The sequence below is a fragment of the Zalophus californianus genome, chromosome 5 (genome assembly GCF_009762305.2).
Source record: "Zalophus californianus isolate mZalCal1 chromosome 5, mZalCal1.pri.v2, whole genome shotgun sequence".
NCBI classification, from domain to species: domain Eukaryota; kingdom Metazoa; phylum Chordata; class Mammalia; order Carnivora; family Otariidae; genus Zalophus; species Zalophus californianus.
In genome coordinates this window covers 142,479,839-142,495,558 of record NC_045599.1, presented here as the reverse complement: position 1 = coordinate 142,495,558, position 15,720 = coordinate 142,479,839, and the positions used below count along the sequence as shown (strand labels likewise).

The 15,720-nt window shown below is 41.9% G+C and overlaps 1 long non-coding RNA gene across 3 annotated transcripts in view; it reads right to left on the bottom strand.

Moving 5' to 3' along the window:
- LOC113929494 overlaps positions 1 to 15,720 on the bottom strand; it is a 36,658-nt gene that overhangs the window by 14,854 nt on the left and 6,084 nt on the right. For all 3 annotated transcript variants that reach the window (XR_003522215.1, XR_003522213.2, XR_003522214.2), the window contains exon 2: positions 14,345 to 14,448. This is a non-coding gene — a long non-coding RNA (uncharacterized LOC113929494). The remainder of the gene's footprint in view (positions 1 to 14,344; positions 14,449 to 15,720) is intronic.

The window sequence follows — 15,720 nt, the reverse complement described above, 5'->3', positions numbered from 1 at the left end:
GGAATACATGGTCTGGAACTTGGTAGAGAAGATGGGACTGGAAATTGACATTTGGAAGTCATGGGTGCTTAGGTATCAGTAAAATAACGAATTTCTAAATAAGGAGACATGATATACTTCGTGTGGGTCTCGGAGTTCTGTGTGACTTCTGGCCACCAGAACTGTTATCTTCATCATCTGCCTCTCTACACGGGATTTGAAGATCCCACCTTACAGCTGCTAAGGCCATTGGGAATGCTGTTCTGTGGCCGTGCCAAATACACAGCTGCCTGGCTATCCCTGTCTACTCTGTGATTAGCTCTAGTTTATTTCAGAGTTCACAATGTATATATGTTTTCAGTCCTTTGGAGAGTTTTAATATTGTCTGCTGACCATGTCTGCTTTTCCATTAGCCCCTTGAAATAACTACTCCCTAAATATAAAACACACACACCCGTGCACACGCACACACACGTCCCTGATGAATCATGTGATAAACCTTGAAATGAACAATGAATACCACAGGAATAAGTAATTTGAAAACTCAAAAAAGATTCAGTGGAAATAGAGATGTTCCACAGTTCAATAGTGAAGACTCTTCAGCTGGCCGCCATGACATTTCTTGTTATCCAGGGTCAACCAGAGCTCACATATTTTTGTTCTTTAGAATAACAAGGGCATGATGGTTTTGTAGTAAGTGTAACCCATGCCTGTTCCCTTCTCAAGGTATTTCCCAATGTGACTTTCAGTTAACAATTACCTGGGTGTGATAAGATAACTCGATTTGACCGCCATTATGAATGTATCTTGAGCTCTCAGACTTCTCACAGTGATTTGATAGCTCATTTCATTAGAAGAATAAACTACAGTATAATTCACTCCACTAGCTTTTAAGCAAATCTGAATCATACAGTGTATTAAATCTCATTAGGGGTTGGATATGGTGAATATCAAACATTTGTTACAGGCTAAGACTATTCTAAGTTAAGACTCATCTGTCGATGTACAAATTAGATGGATTATAGTATTCATTTATTAGATGTTGTCATTACATTTCATTTACGATGGGATCATTGTTTATAAGACCATCAAAATACACTTTCCCAATGACCTCTATGGGTTATGGTCCTTTCAGGAAATGTTGCCACTTTAGAATGGCCATGTCCGTGCTTAGAGCAGAAGTAGTTCTGAACTTTCCCCAAATGTCAAATAATTGCTCTATCAGATACCCTCTGACTTCCTCAGCTGCCTTCTTCCCTCTAAAGGCACCACTCACCTCCTAGGCTGTGCCCCTTCCAGCACTTTTGCTGTATGTGTCAGGGTGGCTGAAATCTGAGTTGAAGGCCAAGGCTTGATGTCTAACATGCTTTATCGCTCCCCACCCCCCAACTTCTGGGCTTGGATGAAATGCTATGCTGTGCAGAATGGACTCTAGCCTCCCAGGTGGCCACTGAGGGGCTGGATGATGTGACCCAGTGCTGTGGGTGAGTCAGCTTTCTGTGGGGCGAATCTTGATGAAGAGGAAATAGGAGGTGGGGCTTGGGGGAGTCAGGCGGGCAGTGTCTTCCTCCCATGGAATCCTCTGAGATGCAGTTCTTTCTTGCACCCTTCTGGAGGCCTCCAATGTGCCAAGCAAGCATTGACTGACTTTTTAAAAAAAGTGTTTTATGGAGAGGAAGCCAGCATGGTAACACATTATATCACTTTGCATCACCTCCTTCCTTGGCTCATTTTTTTCCTTTCTCACATTCATTCTTTTGGGTCTTCATCTTCTGTTATGGACTGAATTGTGTTTTCCCCAAAATTTATAGGTTGAAGCCTTACCCCCTCAATGTGACTGAATTTGGAGATGGGGCCTTTATGGAGGTAATTAAGGTTAAATGAAGTTATAAGGGTGGGGCCCTAATTAATAGGACTGGTAGCCTCTCATAAGGAAGAGACACCAGAGAGCTCTCTCTCTCTCTCTCCATGTGTGCAGATGAAAGGTCATGTGAGGGCATAGTGAGGAGACACCATCTGCCAGCTAGGAAGAGAGCTCTCACCAGAAACCAGCCCTGACAGCACCTTGATATTGGACTTCCAGGCTCACTGTGAGAAAACAAATTTCTACTATTTGAGCTACCTAGTCTGTGGTATATTGCTATGGCAGCCCAGCCGACTAATACAACTCCTAAATCAAGTATAATGTTCTGCTTTCTTGAAGACCTGCATTAAGACAATGACCATAGGGACGCCTGGGTGGCTCAGTTGGTTAAGCACCTGACCCTTGGTTTTGGCTCAGGCTGGGATCTCAGGGTCATGAGATGGAGCTTCTCAACAGGCTCCTCTCCCTCTCCCTCTGCCCCTCCCCCCTGCACTCTCTCTCTCTCTAAAATAAATAAATAAATCTTTAAAAGAAAAAAAGACTATGATCATTAAAGGGGTGCTGGGTGGCTCAGTCGGTTAAATGCCCAGTTCTTGGTCTTTGGCTCAGGTTGTGATCTCAGGGTTGTGAGATTGAGCAGGATCCTATGTCAGGCTCCATGCTCAGCAGGGAGTCCGCTTGAAGATTCTCTCCCTCTGCCCCTCCCCTGACGTGCCCTTGCATGAGCTCTCTCTCTCTCTCTCTCTAAAATAAATAAATCTTTTAAAAAACCATATAAAAAATAAAAAAGACTATGACCATAAAAAATGTAGAGGATAATTTAAAACTTTTAATTAATAAATTCCCTTTTAGTGTGCAAATTTCAGGAGCTCAAACACTTGTCCGTGTTAATGAAGATTGTTTAGATGAGCATTTCCAAAATGTGGCCCAGGACCCTTTCAGTGGGTCTATGAGGTCAATATCAATTTCAAGATCAGTTTTTAAATCCCAAAATGTCATTTGTCTCTTTTGTTCTCAATCTCTCATTAGTGTCTTGTGGGGTTTTCCAGAGTATGGTATTGTAGCTGTTTGAACACAGAAGCCGACCTCAAAATCCAGTTCCATTCTATTAAGCCAGACATTAATGAGATTTGCAAACATTGAAACAATGCTACTCTTCTCACCACTTTTTTTTTTTGAAAATATAGTTATTCTTTTTTTTTTAAAGATTTTATTTATTTATTTGTCAGAGAGAGAGAGGGAGAGAGAGCACAAGCAGGGAGAGCAGCAGAGGGAGAGGGAGAAGCAGGCTCCCCACCGAGCAGGGAGCCTGATGTGGAGCTCTATCCCAGGACTCTGGGATCATGACCTGAGCCGAAGGCAGATGCTTAACTAACTGAGCCACCCAGGCATCCCCAAAATATAGTTATTCTTCATTAGATGTTATGTCAACGTATAATGGGTTTATTTTTCAAAAGAATTAGTACATATTTTAAAAATCTATCCATTTGGGGGTGGCTGGGTCATTGGGTGCCTGCTTTTGGCTCAGGTCACGATCCTGGGGTCCTGGGATCGAGCTCCGTGTCGGGCTCCCTGCTCGGCGGGAAGCCTGCTTCTCATACCCCCCTGCTTGTGTTCCTTCTCTCGCTGTCTCTCTCTCTTTCAAATAAATAAATCAAAATCTTTAAAAAAAATCTATCAATTTTAATATCTAAAACAACAAATATCAATATAGAGAACCTACATAAACAAAAGCTCATTGAGGTCCTATTTTAAAATGTGGGTTTTATTATCATTCGGGTAGGGTGAGGCCAACAAATCAGGAGATGACTTATTGAAGGAATAGTTTGTTCTCGAGTCGGAGGCATGCCTTGCCAGACAAGCCCACAGGGGAAACACCAGAGTCAGTCAGGGGGCAGGAGGGAGGGGAGAGCTGAGGAGGGAGCCTTCACTGTGTTCCTTTATCACATAAAGGAACAGGTGAGTCAAGGTAAGCAGGTTTAAGATTGGTTAGTTGAATTCAGTAGGCTCTACGGTGTTAGGGGCTGTCCTGTGTGGTCCTGTGTCTGGCCCTGGGTGATTAGGACAGGGGCATATTGGTCCAAGTGTAAGAACCCGATGAAAGCCTGATAAAGGTGGGGGGCAAGGTATGGACTTTGGACTGGCTAGTTTGCATGTGAAAGGTGAGCTCACACTTGAGTAGCTTGTTATCTCTAGAGCTAAACTAGCCTGGGCCTGCAAGGTCTCAGATGCCACAGCATCAAGAACACGGAGAACAAATTGGTGGTTGCCAGAGGGGAGGTGGGTGGGGGATGGGTGAAACAGATAAAGGAGATTAAGAGAACGCTCATCTTGATGAGCACTGAGTAAGTTATACAAGTGTTGAATCATTATATTGTACACCTCCAACACTGTTCTTAATAGTTTTAAAGAGTGTAAAGAATGTAGAGATGTTCAAAGACAAACCGTTTGAGAACTGGGCTAGGTAATGTGCAAGAACAAAGAACCCTGTAAAGCTCAATGTCTCAACACAGTAAAGGGGATTTTTCTTTTTCTTGTGCATGCGGTCTTTACACTTTTGAAAGGCAGCATACAAAGAATAACTAAACACTAAAAAAAAAAAAAAAGGCCGAAATGTCAGAACAAAAGAAAATTGCTTAATTAATTACCTTAGCTTACTGAGAAACTCCTTTTTATCCTTATTTTTCTCATTTTTTTTCACAAATTAGTGAAATTTCATCACTACTTAGAAGGAGTTCCAGGACTAGATCTGGAAGCTCCCGATGTCTAGATGAATTATGGATGGGCAGACATGAAGGGAAGACCCTACTTTGTTCACAGGCTGAGAGAAAGAACCTGGCAGAGTGGGGAGGTTGGAGACGTTGGAAAGAGACCCTCGGTGGAAATCCTGGAGGAGCTGAAAGGACAAGGGAGGGAATGGTGTGTGACAGGAGGACAGATAGACACATCTTCCTCAGAACCTGGCTGCAGAGGAGGGTGAGAAGATGCTCTTGATGATAAGTTAGTGAAGGAGAGAACCTTAGAGAGCCTGCCTCTTTTTTTTTAAGATTTATTTTATTTATTTTAGAGAGGAGGGGGCAGAGTGAGAGAGAATCCAAGCCGATTCCCCACTGAATATGGGGCCCAACCCTGGTCTCGATCTCAAAACCCTGAGATCAGACCTGAGCTGAAATCAAGAGTGGGTTGCTTAACTGACTGCACCACCCAGGTGCCCCGAGAGTCTGCCTTTAATGGCACTGGTTTTCTCTGAGTCACAGGCAAGTTCATTGCTAAACATGGTGAGAGCAGGGAATGGGGAGGGCTTAAGGGCCACTGCAGGACATGGGGAAGGACGTGGGCCAAGAACAGGCAACAGGTGATGGAGCAGAACTGAGGCCCAGTTGAGTTTAGACCTTAAACAGTAATAGCATGAAACCCATGGTAATATTCTCCCACGGCTTCTTAGCTCTGACATTTAACAGACTAGGGGTTGGGTGAGTGTAGGGAACTGATGTTTATTGAAAGGCTGTGTAGTAGAATGGTTGAGGGTATGGCCTTTGAGGTTAGCTGACCTGGGTTAGAATCCTGACTCTGTCACTTACTTTCCTGTTCTGTGAAATGGGGCCAGTAATAGTCTCGTGGTGGTGTTTTCATGTGGGTAATAATGGTTTTGTGGAGCTGAGTTGAGGACTAAAGGACTTAATATATGCTATGGATTTCCCTTCCAGGTCCCCAGCTCCACCTAGCTTTTGTGGTTTTCTGCTTGGGTGAGTGTCGGGCTCTTGAAAAGCAACAAACCCAGCTTCTCTCCTGTCCTCGCCCATTTCCTCTGAGGGCTTGCCCTGCTCAGGCTCCTCCTCACAGATGGTGGGTGAATAAGGGGCGGGTACACACGGCTCTTTCCTATTGTCTTCTCAAGCTATATTTTGGCATAATCTCCAAGTCCGACTTTCCTTGAGCCTTCAGGTTTGCATCGCAATTGTCTATTTTACTTTTTAACTTTCAAAAAGATTTTATTTATTTATTTGAGAGAGAGAGAGCACGAGTGGGGGCATGGGGAGGGGTAGAGGGAGAGGGAGAAGCAGACTCCCCACTGAGCAGAGAGCCTGACGCGGGGCTCAATCCCAGGACCCAGGGATCATGACCTGAGCTGAAGGCAGACGCTTTACTGACTGAGCCACTGAAGCGACCCTCAATTACCTGTTTTAGAAGTAAAATACCACCCGTTCATCCATGTGCCCTCTGGGTAGGTACCTCTGGATACAGGGAAAGATCACAGATGTAAAAGATGCTAAAGATAAAAGCATGAAAATATATTTCAAAAAAAAATCTCATTTCACCGGTTACCTCTCTTAAATCTATGAATAGATGTTCTCATCCCTTTAATATACCCAGCTCTGGTGCTCAGAGGGATTAATAATGTGCTCAGGATTACACAGCTCTTCATCAGTAGTAATTCAGTTCTTCGTGCTCTCCCCCCTAGGTGCTCTGCTTCTGCTCCCCCTGGAAGGGCCACGCTGGTACAGGTGGGCGGCCTCAGGGATGGCGGTACTGGAGGGGTGGGGAGTGGGGGGGGCGGTTGTAGGAGTTGATGAGTGAGTAGCTGCTCACTGTTAACACAGAGGCAAGAAAAGAAAGGGGCTCTGTGGGTAGAGAAGGGGGAACTGATAAACAGGGAGAGAAGGAGGAATGAAGGAGCTGGAGGTCTCACTGAGATTGATGAGCGAGGGGGCGGGGGTAAGGAGAGGTGACTTCTGACAGGGGAGTGTGAGGTCGACAAGTTTAAGGGGGTTTACTTCCAGATGATGACAAGGTCTAGGGTGTAGCCATTGGACAAGCTAGCTAAGGAGAAGTTGAACACAGTTGGTGCGGAGGCCACTCTGAGCTGTGAGTTTCAGTCCTTTGTTTGAGGGAATGTTGAAATGATGATATCTGGTGTCAAAGTCCTTTATAAATGTTTGAGAGTGATCTTGGAGTTGATAAAGAATCTGCAGGGGAGCAGAGACCCAGAGCTGATGCAAGGCAGGAGCCTCCCTGGAAAGAACCTTGGTTTTTAATTGTAGCACGTGGCAATTCTCATACATGACTTCCTATGGTCCTCCTAGGAATCCCGTGGGAGGCACACAGGGCAGGAAGCAGACCTTCTCCCGGAAAACCAGCCATTAAGTGTCAGCACTGGGACTCAGATTGTGTCCTGACTTGATCCAAGCTAGCTGTAGTTTTCCGCGAGAACCTGGTTTCTCTACGTACTAGTTACAGTAGGAGTTCAACCCCTTCGAAAGAAAACGTATAGACTCTACCTAGAAAAGGAAGAACATCTCTCTATGTTTTCTTCACCCAACTCTTTGCTACAAGTGTTCAGCCTGTAAATAAATGGTGGTGGCCAGCTATTGAGTGGGCAGGAACTGGTCCAGGAGAGGTTCTTATAATGCCACCTAGTGTCCATGAATGGACTTACCCACAAAGCTTTGGCTATAAATACATACCCATTTTTAAGTAGTCCTACACCCTATGTGGGGCTTGAACTCACTACCCTGAGATCAGAAGTCACATCATGCTCTACTGACTGAACTAGCCAGATCCCCCGAGGCTACAAATATTCTTAAAAATAATTTATTTAGGAAACTGCAAGTAACGGATTAATTTTGCAAGAAAATAGCTGTTAAAACACCTAATATTTCTTTCTCCCTACCAGATAGATTTCTTAACCTGGATTCTTGATTACCCTGAGGACTAGACCAGTTCAGTGAACTACTTCATTCCACAGAACAGAAATTATGACTGTGAGATCCAAGGTTATTGTAAATTAACACTTTTCACAAGGTCTTGGATCACCTGGTATAGTGAAAAGATCACTAGGCTTAGTGCCAGAGGTGTCTGAGACATTCAGGTCTTGACTTGGGGGAATGGTGTATGCAAAGGTGCTTCACAAACTGTAAAGTGCCAAGCAAAAGTATTAGACAGAGCTGTTATTTCACCAGCATTATTCCAGGCCCTCCACATGCCTCCCTTCTAATCCTGTAAGAGACCTATAAGAATGACTATCTAGATTTTATATCTAATGAAACTGAGGTTCAGTGAGGTAAATGACTTGCTCAAGGTCCTATAGCTAGTTTTCTCTTTGCTATGTACATTGCCACTATGATATTGATATAAGGAATTAATACTAAATTCATTCAACAAAAATTTGTTAGTGATCACTGGTACCATCCAATGGGTTAGGAACAAGGCATATAAAGATTTATGAGCATTATGAACTGAATGCTTGTGTCCAACTAAAATTCATATGTTAAAGCCCTAACCCCTATAATGTAACTATATTTGGAGAGAGGGCTTTTATGAAAGTAATTAAGATTATAAATGATGTCGTAAGACTAGGGCCCTGATACAATACACTTAGTGTCCTTATAAGAAGAGGGAGAGACGCCAGAGCAAACCACCTTCCAGCCCCATCACCCAGGCCCCATGAGCACGCACAATGAGGAAGGAGTTATCTACAGGCCCAGAAGAGAGCTCTCCCCAGCACTTAACCAGGCTGGCACGCTGATCTGAGACTTTCAGCTCCTAGACTGAGAGAAAATAAATTTCTGTTGTTTAAGCCTTTTCAGTCTATGGTTGTGTTTTTTGTTTTGTTTTGTTTTGTTTTTAGAGAGAAAGAGAGAGCGTGAGTATGTGAGGCTGGCAGAGGGGCCGAGGGTGAGAGAGAATCTTAAGCAAGGCTCCACGCCCCAGCGCAATTCAACCAACTGTGCCCCCCAGGTGTTTTTACGGCCGCCCGGCGCAAGCTAACTAAGACTATTGAATCTACTTCCCTCGAATGGAGCTCAGTAGTTACATAAAACATGATCCAAGTTCCGGTGATAGATGTAGGACTACTTCATACTCCTAAATGAGTGCCTTAGAGCGAATCCTGACAACGGGTGGGAATGGCATTGACAGGCGACCACAGATATGTTTCTGAGACAAATACATTTCAGAGAGAGGATCTCTCGCTTGGAGGCCCCTCATTACCAAGAAACGTGACTTTCTCACAGAACCCTGTGGGCTTTCTCTGAGTGGGAGACGGAGCCAGTGACTGAAGATAGTCTTGGGGCGGGCCTGGGTGGCTCAGTTGGTTAAGCAACTGCCTTTGGCTCAGGTTATGATCCCGGACTCTCTGGATCGAGTCCCGCATCGGGCTCCCTGCTTAGCGGGCAGTCTGCTTCTCCCTCTGACCCTTCCCCATCTTGTGCTCTCTCTCTCTCACTCCCTCTCTCTCTCAAATAAATAAATAAAATCTTTTTTTTTTATTTATTTGACAGAGAGCGAGAGAGGGAACACAAGCAGGGCGAGTGGGAGAGGGAGAAGCAGGCTTCCCGCTGAGCAGGGAGCCCGATGTGGGACTCGATCCCAGGACCCTGAGTCCATGAATAAATAAAATCTTCAAAAACAAAACAAAACATTGGGGCGCCTGGGTGGCTCAGTTGGTTAGGCGGCTGCCTTCGGCTCAGGTCGTGATCCTGGAGTCCCGTGATCGGGTCCCACATCGGGCTCCCTGCTCAGCGGGGGGTCTGCTTCTCCCTCTGACCCTCTTCCCTCTCATGCTCTCTGTCTCTCATTCTCTCTCTCTCAAATAAATAAATAAAAAATCTTTAAACAAAACAAAACAAAACCCAAAACAACAACAACAAAACTATGAAGGTGGCCTTGGATTCTGGTTCAAGAGCAGAACTTCTGGTGCTCATCTGCCGCATTTATTAAATGAAGGAGTTTTGACTAGCTGCCATCTAAGGCAGTCATATGAATATTTTTTGTCCACCTATCCCTGTAAAAGAGTTTTGAAAAACTGTGAAACCATTTCCACATTTGAAAGTTGATATCTAAAATTTTCCATTAGAAATTTAGTTTTAGAGGACATGATTTTCACTGTATTATAAATGATTACTGACGTTTTAAAATAAGATCATCACACAACTTAAATTTCCAGTGGAATCTAAATAATATATTTATTAGAAATTCACTATCATTCATAAAAAAAGACTGCTTTTACATCATTCCTTTTTCCCACTGGAATCTCATTTCCACTCCATTTTCCTTTCCCAGAACTTTATTTAATGCAGCATATTTTTATGTTTGAAAGCCTTTTATTATTTAAAATTATTTGAAAGTTGTATCTATACTTACAATTATTAATAGTAAAAATTTGATTAAGATATGTTCTAAAGTTTGATAATTATTACACATACTTAGTCAAATTTTATTGATCTATCCCTTTCAAAATCTATTGGTGAATGTTATTTATTGCTAGGAAGAGGTAGGATTTAATCTCAATTCTATTCCTATTTTCAGATTTTACAGATATAAGCACTGAGAAACACTGTTTTCATAAATAGATGAAAATAGACTTCTGTCATAACAAAATCATTCAATTCTTTCAGCTTCTGAATTGCATGCCAAAAGTATCATAGCAATCTCTCATTAAGTACTTTATTTATTTATATTTATTTTTTAATCTAAATTCAATCAATCAACATATGGTGTATCATAAGTTTCAGAGGTAGAGTTCAGTGATTCATCAATTGTATATAACACCCAGTGCTGATTACATCACGTGACCTCCTTAATGCCCATCACCCAGTTACCCCATTCCCCCTCCCCTCCTCCCCTCCAGCAACCCTGTTTGTTTCCTACAGTTAAGTCTCTTATGGTTTGTCTCTCTCTCTCTGATTTCATCTTATTTTCCCTCCCTTCCCTTATGATCCTCTGTTTTGTTTCTTAAATTACATATATGAGTGAAATAATATAATTGTTTTTCTCTGATTGACTTATTTTGCTTAGCATAATACCCTCTAGTTCCATCCATGTCATTGCAAGTGGTAAAATTTCATTCTTTTTGATGGCTGCATAATATTCCTGTGTGTGTGTGTGTGTGTACCACATCTTCTTTATCCATTCATCTGTTGATGGACATCTGGGCTCTTTCCGCAGTTTGGCTATTGTGGACATTGCCGCTGTGAACACTGGGGTGCAGGTGTCCCTTTGGATCACTACATTTGTATCTTTGGGGTAAATACCCTGTAGTGCAATTGCTGGGTTGTAGTGTAGCTCTATTTTTAACTTCTTGAGGAACCTCCATACTGTTTTCCAGAGTGGCCATACCAGCTTGCATCCCCACCAGCGGTGTAAGAGGGTTCCTCTTCCTCTGCATCCTCGCCAACATCTGTCATTTCCTGACTTGTTAATCTTAGCTATTCTGACTGGTGTGAGGTGGTATCTCATGGTGGTTTTGATTTGTATTTCACTGATGCTGAGTGATGTTGAGCATTTTTTCATGTGTCTACTGGCCATTTGTATGTCTTCTTTGGAGAAATGTCTGTTCATGTCTTCTGCCCATTTCTTGATTGGATTATTTGTTTTTTGGATGTTCAGTTTGATAAGTTCTTTATAGGTTTTGGACACTCGCCCTTTATCTGATAAGATATTTGCAAATATCTTCTCCCATTCAGTAGGTTGTCTTTGGTTTTGTTGACTATTTCCTTTGCTGTGCAAAAGCTTTTTATCTTGATGAGGACCCAATAGTTCATTTTTGCTTTTGTTTCCCTTGCCTTTGGAGACATGTCTAGCGAGAAGTTGCTGCAGCCAAACTCGAAGAGGTTGCTGCCTGTGTTCTCCTCTAGGATTTTGATGGATTCCTTTCTCCCATTTAGGTCTTCCATCCATTTTGAGTTTATTTTTGTGTATGGTGTAAGAAAATGGTCCAGTTTCATTCTTCTGCATATGGCTGTCCAATTTTCCCAACGCCATTTGTTGAAGAGACTGTCTTTTTTCCATTGGATATTCTTTCCTGCTTTGTCGAAGATGAGTTGACTAGAGAGTTGAAGGTCCATTTCTGGGTTCTCTATTCTGTTCCATTGATCTATGTGTCTGTTTTTGTGCCAGTACCATACTGTCTTGATGATTCCAGCTTTGTAATATAGCTTAAAGTCCAGAATTGTGATGCCACCAGCTTTGGTTTTCTTTTTCAACATTCCTTTGGCTCTTTGGGGTCTTTTCTGGTTCCATACAAATTTTAGGATTATTTGTTCCAGCTCTGTGAAAAAAGTTGATGGTATTTTGATAGGGATTGCTTTGAATGTGTAGATTGCTCTGGGTAGCATAGACATTTTAACAATATTTGTTCTTCCAACCCATGAACATGGAATATTTTATTTATTTTTAAAGATTTTTTAAAAAAAATTTTTAAAGATTTTATTTGTTTATTTGAGATAGAGAGAGAGCATGAGCGTGGGGGGGGGGGTTGGGCAGAGGGGAAGCAGACTTCCTGCTGAGCAGGGAGCCTGATGCTGTGCTAGATCCCAGGACCCCGGGATCATGACCTGAGCCTAAGGTAGATGCTTAACTGACTGAGCCACCCAGACACCCCAAAGATTTTATTTTTAAGGAGTTTCCATACCAAACATGGGGCTCGACCTCACAACCCAGAGATCAAGAGTCACATGCTTTACTGACCAGCCAGCCAGGTGCCCCTCATTAAGTATTTTAAACCATCAGCTAACAGCTTTAGGTTCTTCTTCAAATCTGTTCAAAACAAACCACTAGAAACCACCTAGATTACAGAAGGATTCATTATCCAGTCACAAGAGCCCGTGCCCTTCTGGTTTCTAGGAAGCACCAGCTCTCTTATAAACATTCATTCTAAGACAGCGTCCTTGCCATGAGTTTGTCACCTGGGTGACATAAGATGCTGCCAACATTTCTTACTCACACTCTCTGCTTTGGTCTCTCGAGACTCTCCCTTAGGAGCAATGCTTTCTTTGAGCAAAGTTATCATCACCCTAATAACCCCACTCTACACTCTGAATTAACATATTGGCCAAAACATTCCAGTGAAATACCAAAATACCCACTCTTTGGAGAAGGAAAGGAAAGACACCAAGCCTGAGTGCAAGTTTTTGGTGCCTTCTATGGGAGCCTTGTCCAGAAGCATTATTTAAATTGTACCTTTGTTTTGATGCTCTAGAATAGCACCATCCATTAGAAACATAATGTGAGCCTCATATGTAATCTAAAATTTCCTAGTAACATATTAAAAAATTAAAAAGAAACAGGTGAAATTAATAATGTATATAATGCAATTCATTTGGCCCTTGAATAACATGGGTTTGAACTGCATAGTTACACTTAAATGAGGCATTTTTTCGATCAATATAGTACAGTACCGTGAATGTATTTTCTCTTCCTTATGATGATCTTAGTATTTTCTTTTCTCTGGCTTACTTTATTATAAGAAAATAGAATACAATACACATAACATACAAAATATGTGTTAATTGATTATGTTATCACTGAGGCTTCTGATCAATAGTATGTTATTAGTAGTTAAGTTTTTAGGGAATCAAAAGGTATACTTGGATTTTTGACGGCATGGCCGGGGGAGGGGGGGTTGGTGCCTCTAACCTCTGTGCTGTTCAAGGGTCAACTGTATTTCCAAAATACTATCATTTCAACAGTAATATAAAAAATTGAAAATGAGATATTCTACATTCTTCTTGTTTTTTGGTTGTAAGTCCTTAAAATCCTATAGTATTTGATACAGACAGCAAACCTTGATGCTGACCAGATACATTTCAGGTACTGAATACCCACATGGGACTAGTGGCTACTATATTGGATAGCCCAGCCTTTGAGGCACACACCGTACTAAGATTTGGGATGGATAAGAGAGGTCTTCTGTTTTTGTAAAGTAAGAATATGCTGAACAAGAAGGAGTGCCTGGAAAGGAGAACAAGCCTCTCTGTGCCCTCAGATAGCTTTGAAAGGTATTTTTGCCCCTGGGCTTTTGCAGTATAACTGTACGAAGGGGCCCTGGTATATCCCAGGAAATAGAGGTACCTCAGTGTGAAGACCATTTTAAGGTAGATTCTAGCGGCCAAAGTTTTGGGGCATGATGCAATGATAATGGAATTATACATTCATATCTTCTGAAGAAGGCCTAGTCAACCATCCTTCTAAAATCCTGGACCAAGTGAAAAGAAAAATTGACGAGACAAAATATTAGTCAGGAGATCCAGAAAGCCCTTGCTGCTTTGTTAGGATTTGCTGGTATGGTTTTGAGGGTAAGGTTGACAAGCTACCTTATCACAAGTAGAGAGTTTTGGGTAATGTTGGGTTGATGTTTTCCTCTCTTAATGTGATGGAGATAAGATGGGGTTATATGTGAATCATCAACCTAACATCAGACGACTTGAGGAGGGGAAGCTATCCTACGTTATGGCACAGAAGTGACAAAGAATCTCTTCCTTGCCTTAATTTTCTTGGGAAACCTCTACAGTTTGCCCCTTTGGCTTTTTTAAAGTTCCAGTGTGCAGTATGAAGGATGGGCTTCCTTTCCAAAGGAACCCATATGCTTATCCTAAAAGGCAAGTATAAGGAAGTAGTTTGCGATACTGTCTAGTTTGCTTAAGGCTAAGGCTTAGGCTGCATAGGCTGCCAGGAGAAAATCCCATAGACTGGGCAGCTTAAACAGCAGAAATTATATCTCACAGTTCTGGCGGCTGGAGGTCGAGGATCAGGGTGCCAGTATGGTCAGGTTCTGGGGAGCGATGTCTTCTCGTTTGCATACTGCTGACTTTTCCTTGTATCCTCACCTGGCAGAGAGCAGAGAGGGGAAGCAAACTTTCTCATGACTCCTAGAAAGGCACTAGCAGGAGGGCTCCAGCTTCCTGACCTCATTTAATTCATCTTAATTACCTCCCAAAGGCCTGCCTCCTAATACCATCCTATTGTGAAGTAGGGTTTCAACATGTGAATGGGGGAGGAGGGTGGAGCACAAACGTTTAGTTTGGAACACCAAATATAGTTACTTTGGGGGTTAGGGCTTCAACATATGAATTTATGGGGGATACATTTCAGTCCATAGCAGATATTAAGGTATGTAAGAATATGGAATTCCATTTCAGAAACTCTCTAAATAAATTAAGATTATCATCTGCCTGGATGATTTCTGTAGGATGAAATTCTGTTTAGCTAGAGGCCAATGCCTAGTTTAACATTTTCCAGAATCCCAAGTCTTTGTATAACATCATTCTGTCTGTCATTTCCTTATGTAAGTTTTATTTTCATGATAAAAAATTTCACTATGACCCATACTTCTCCCAAGAAAAACTCTTGGGGACAGTTTTGGGGCTTTCCAGGTAAATTAATACTGCTGCAAGTTTATTTTTTCTTTTTTTAAATTTTATTTTATTATGTTATGTTAAAGTCACCATACATCATTAGTTTTTGATGTAGTGTTCCATGAGTCATTGTTTGCATATGCAAGATATTTTTTCTAATGAACTATTTCCCCTATTTTTTTTCTATTTAAAGTTCTTCGAGTTTCAGAACTGCCAAGACACGGTAGGCACCCCACCCCCCAACACGCACACCTCAATCCTGTTTAAAGTAATGAGCATTTCACAATCAAGGGGTATGCTGGAAAAAAGTCTTTCAAATAAAAGCTGGTTATTCCTAGAATAGTTAATTTCTAAGTGAAACTAACAATATTTCCTTTCAAGCTTGAGAGGTATATAACTTATGAAACAAGAATAAACTAAAAAGTACCTTTCCTGTGAATACTTTTGAAATTGATGTACAAATATACTTGAAATCTATTTTTTTATTGTTGTGACATTGGGAAATTCCATAGAGCAAAAATGGGAGGTGTTTTGACCTCATTGTAAAATGTGAGTTTGTGCTACTGAATGGGGGGATATGCATCCAACTTGTACTAAGTTCCTAACAGAGAATTAAGCAAACTAAGAAACACCCTAAATGCTTTGGCCCCGTTCCTCGTGAAGTTATTACAAATAAGGGCTGGCATTTTCCAAGAAAAGGAACTCGGAGCCTTTCATGAATTAACTATTTTAGGCAAGGCAACT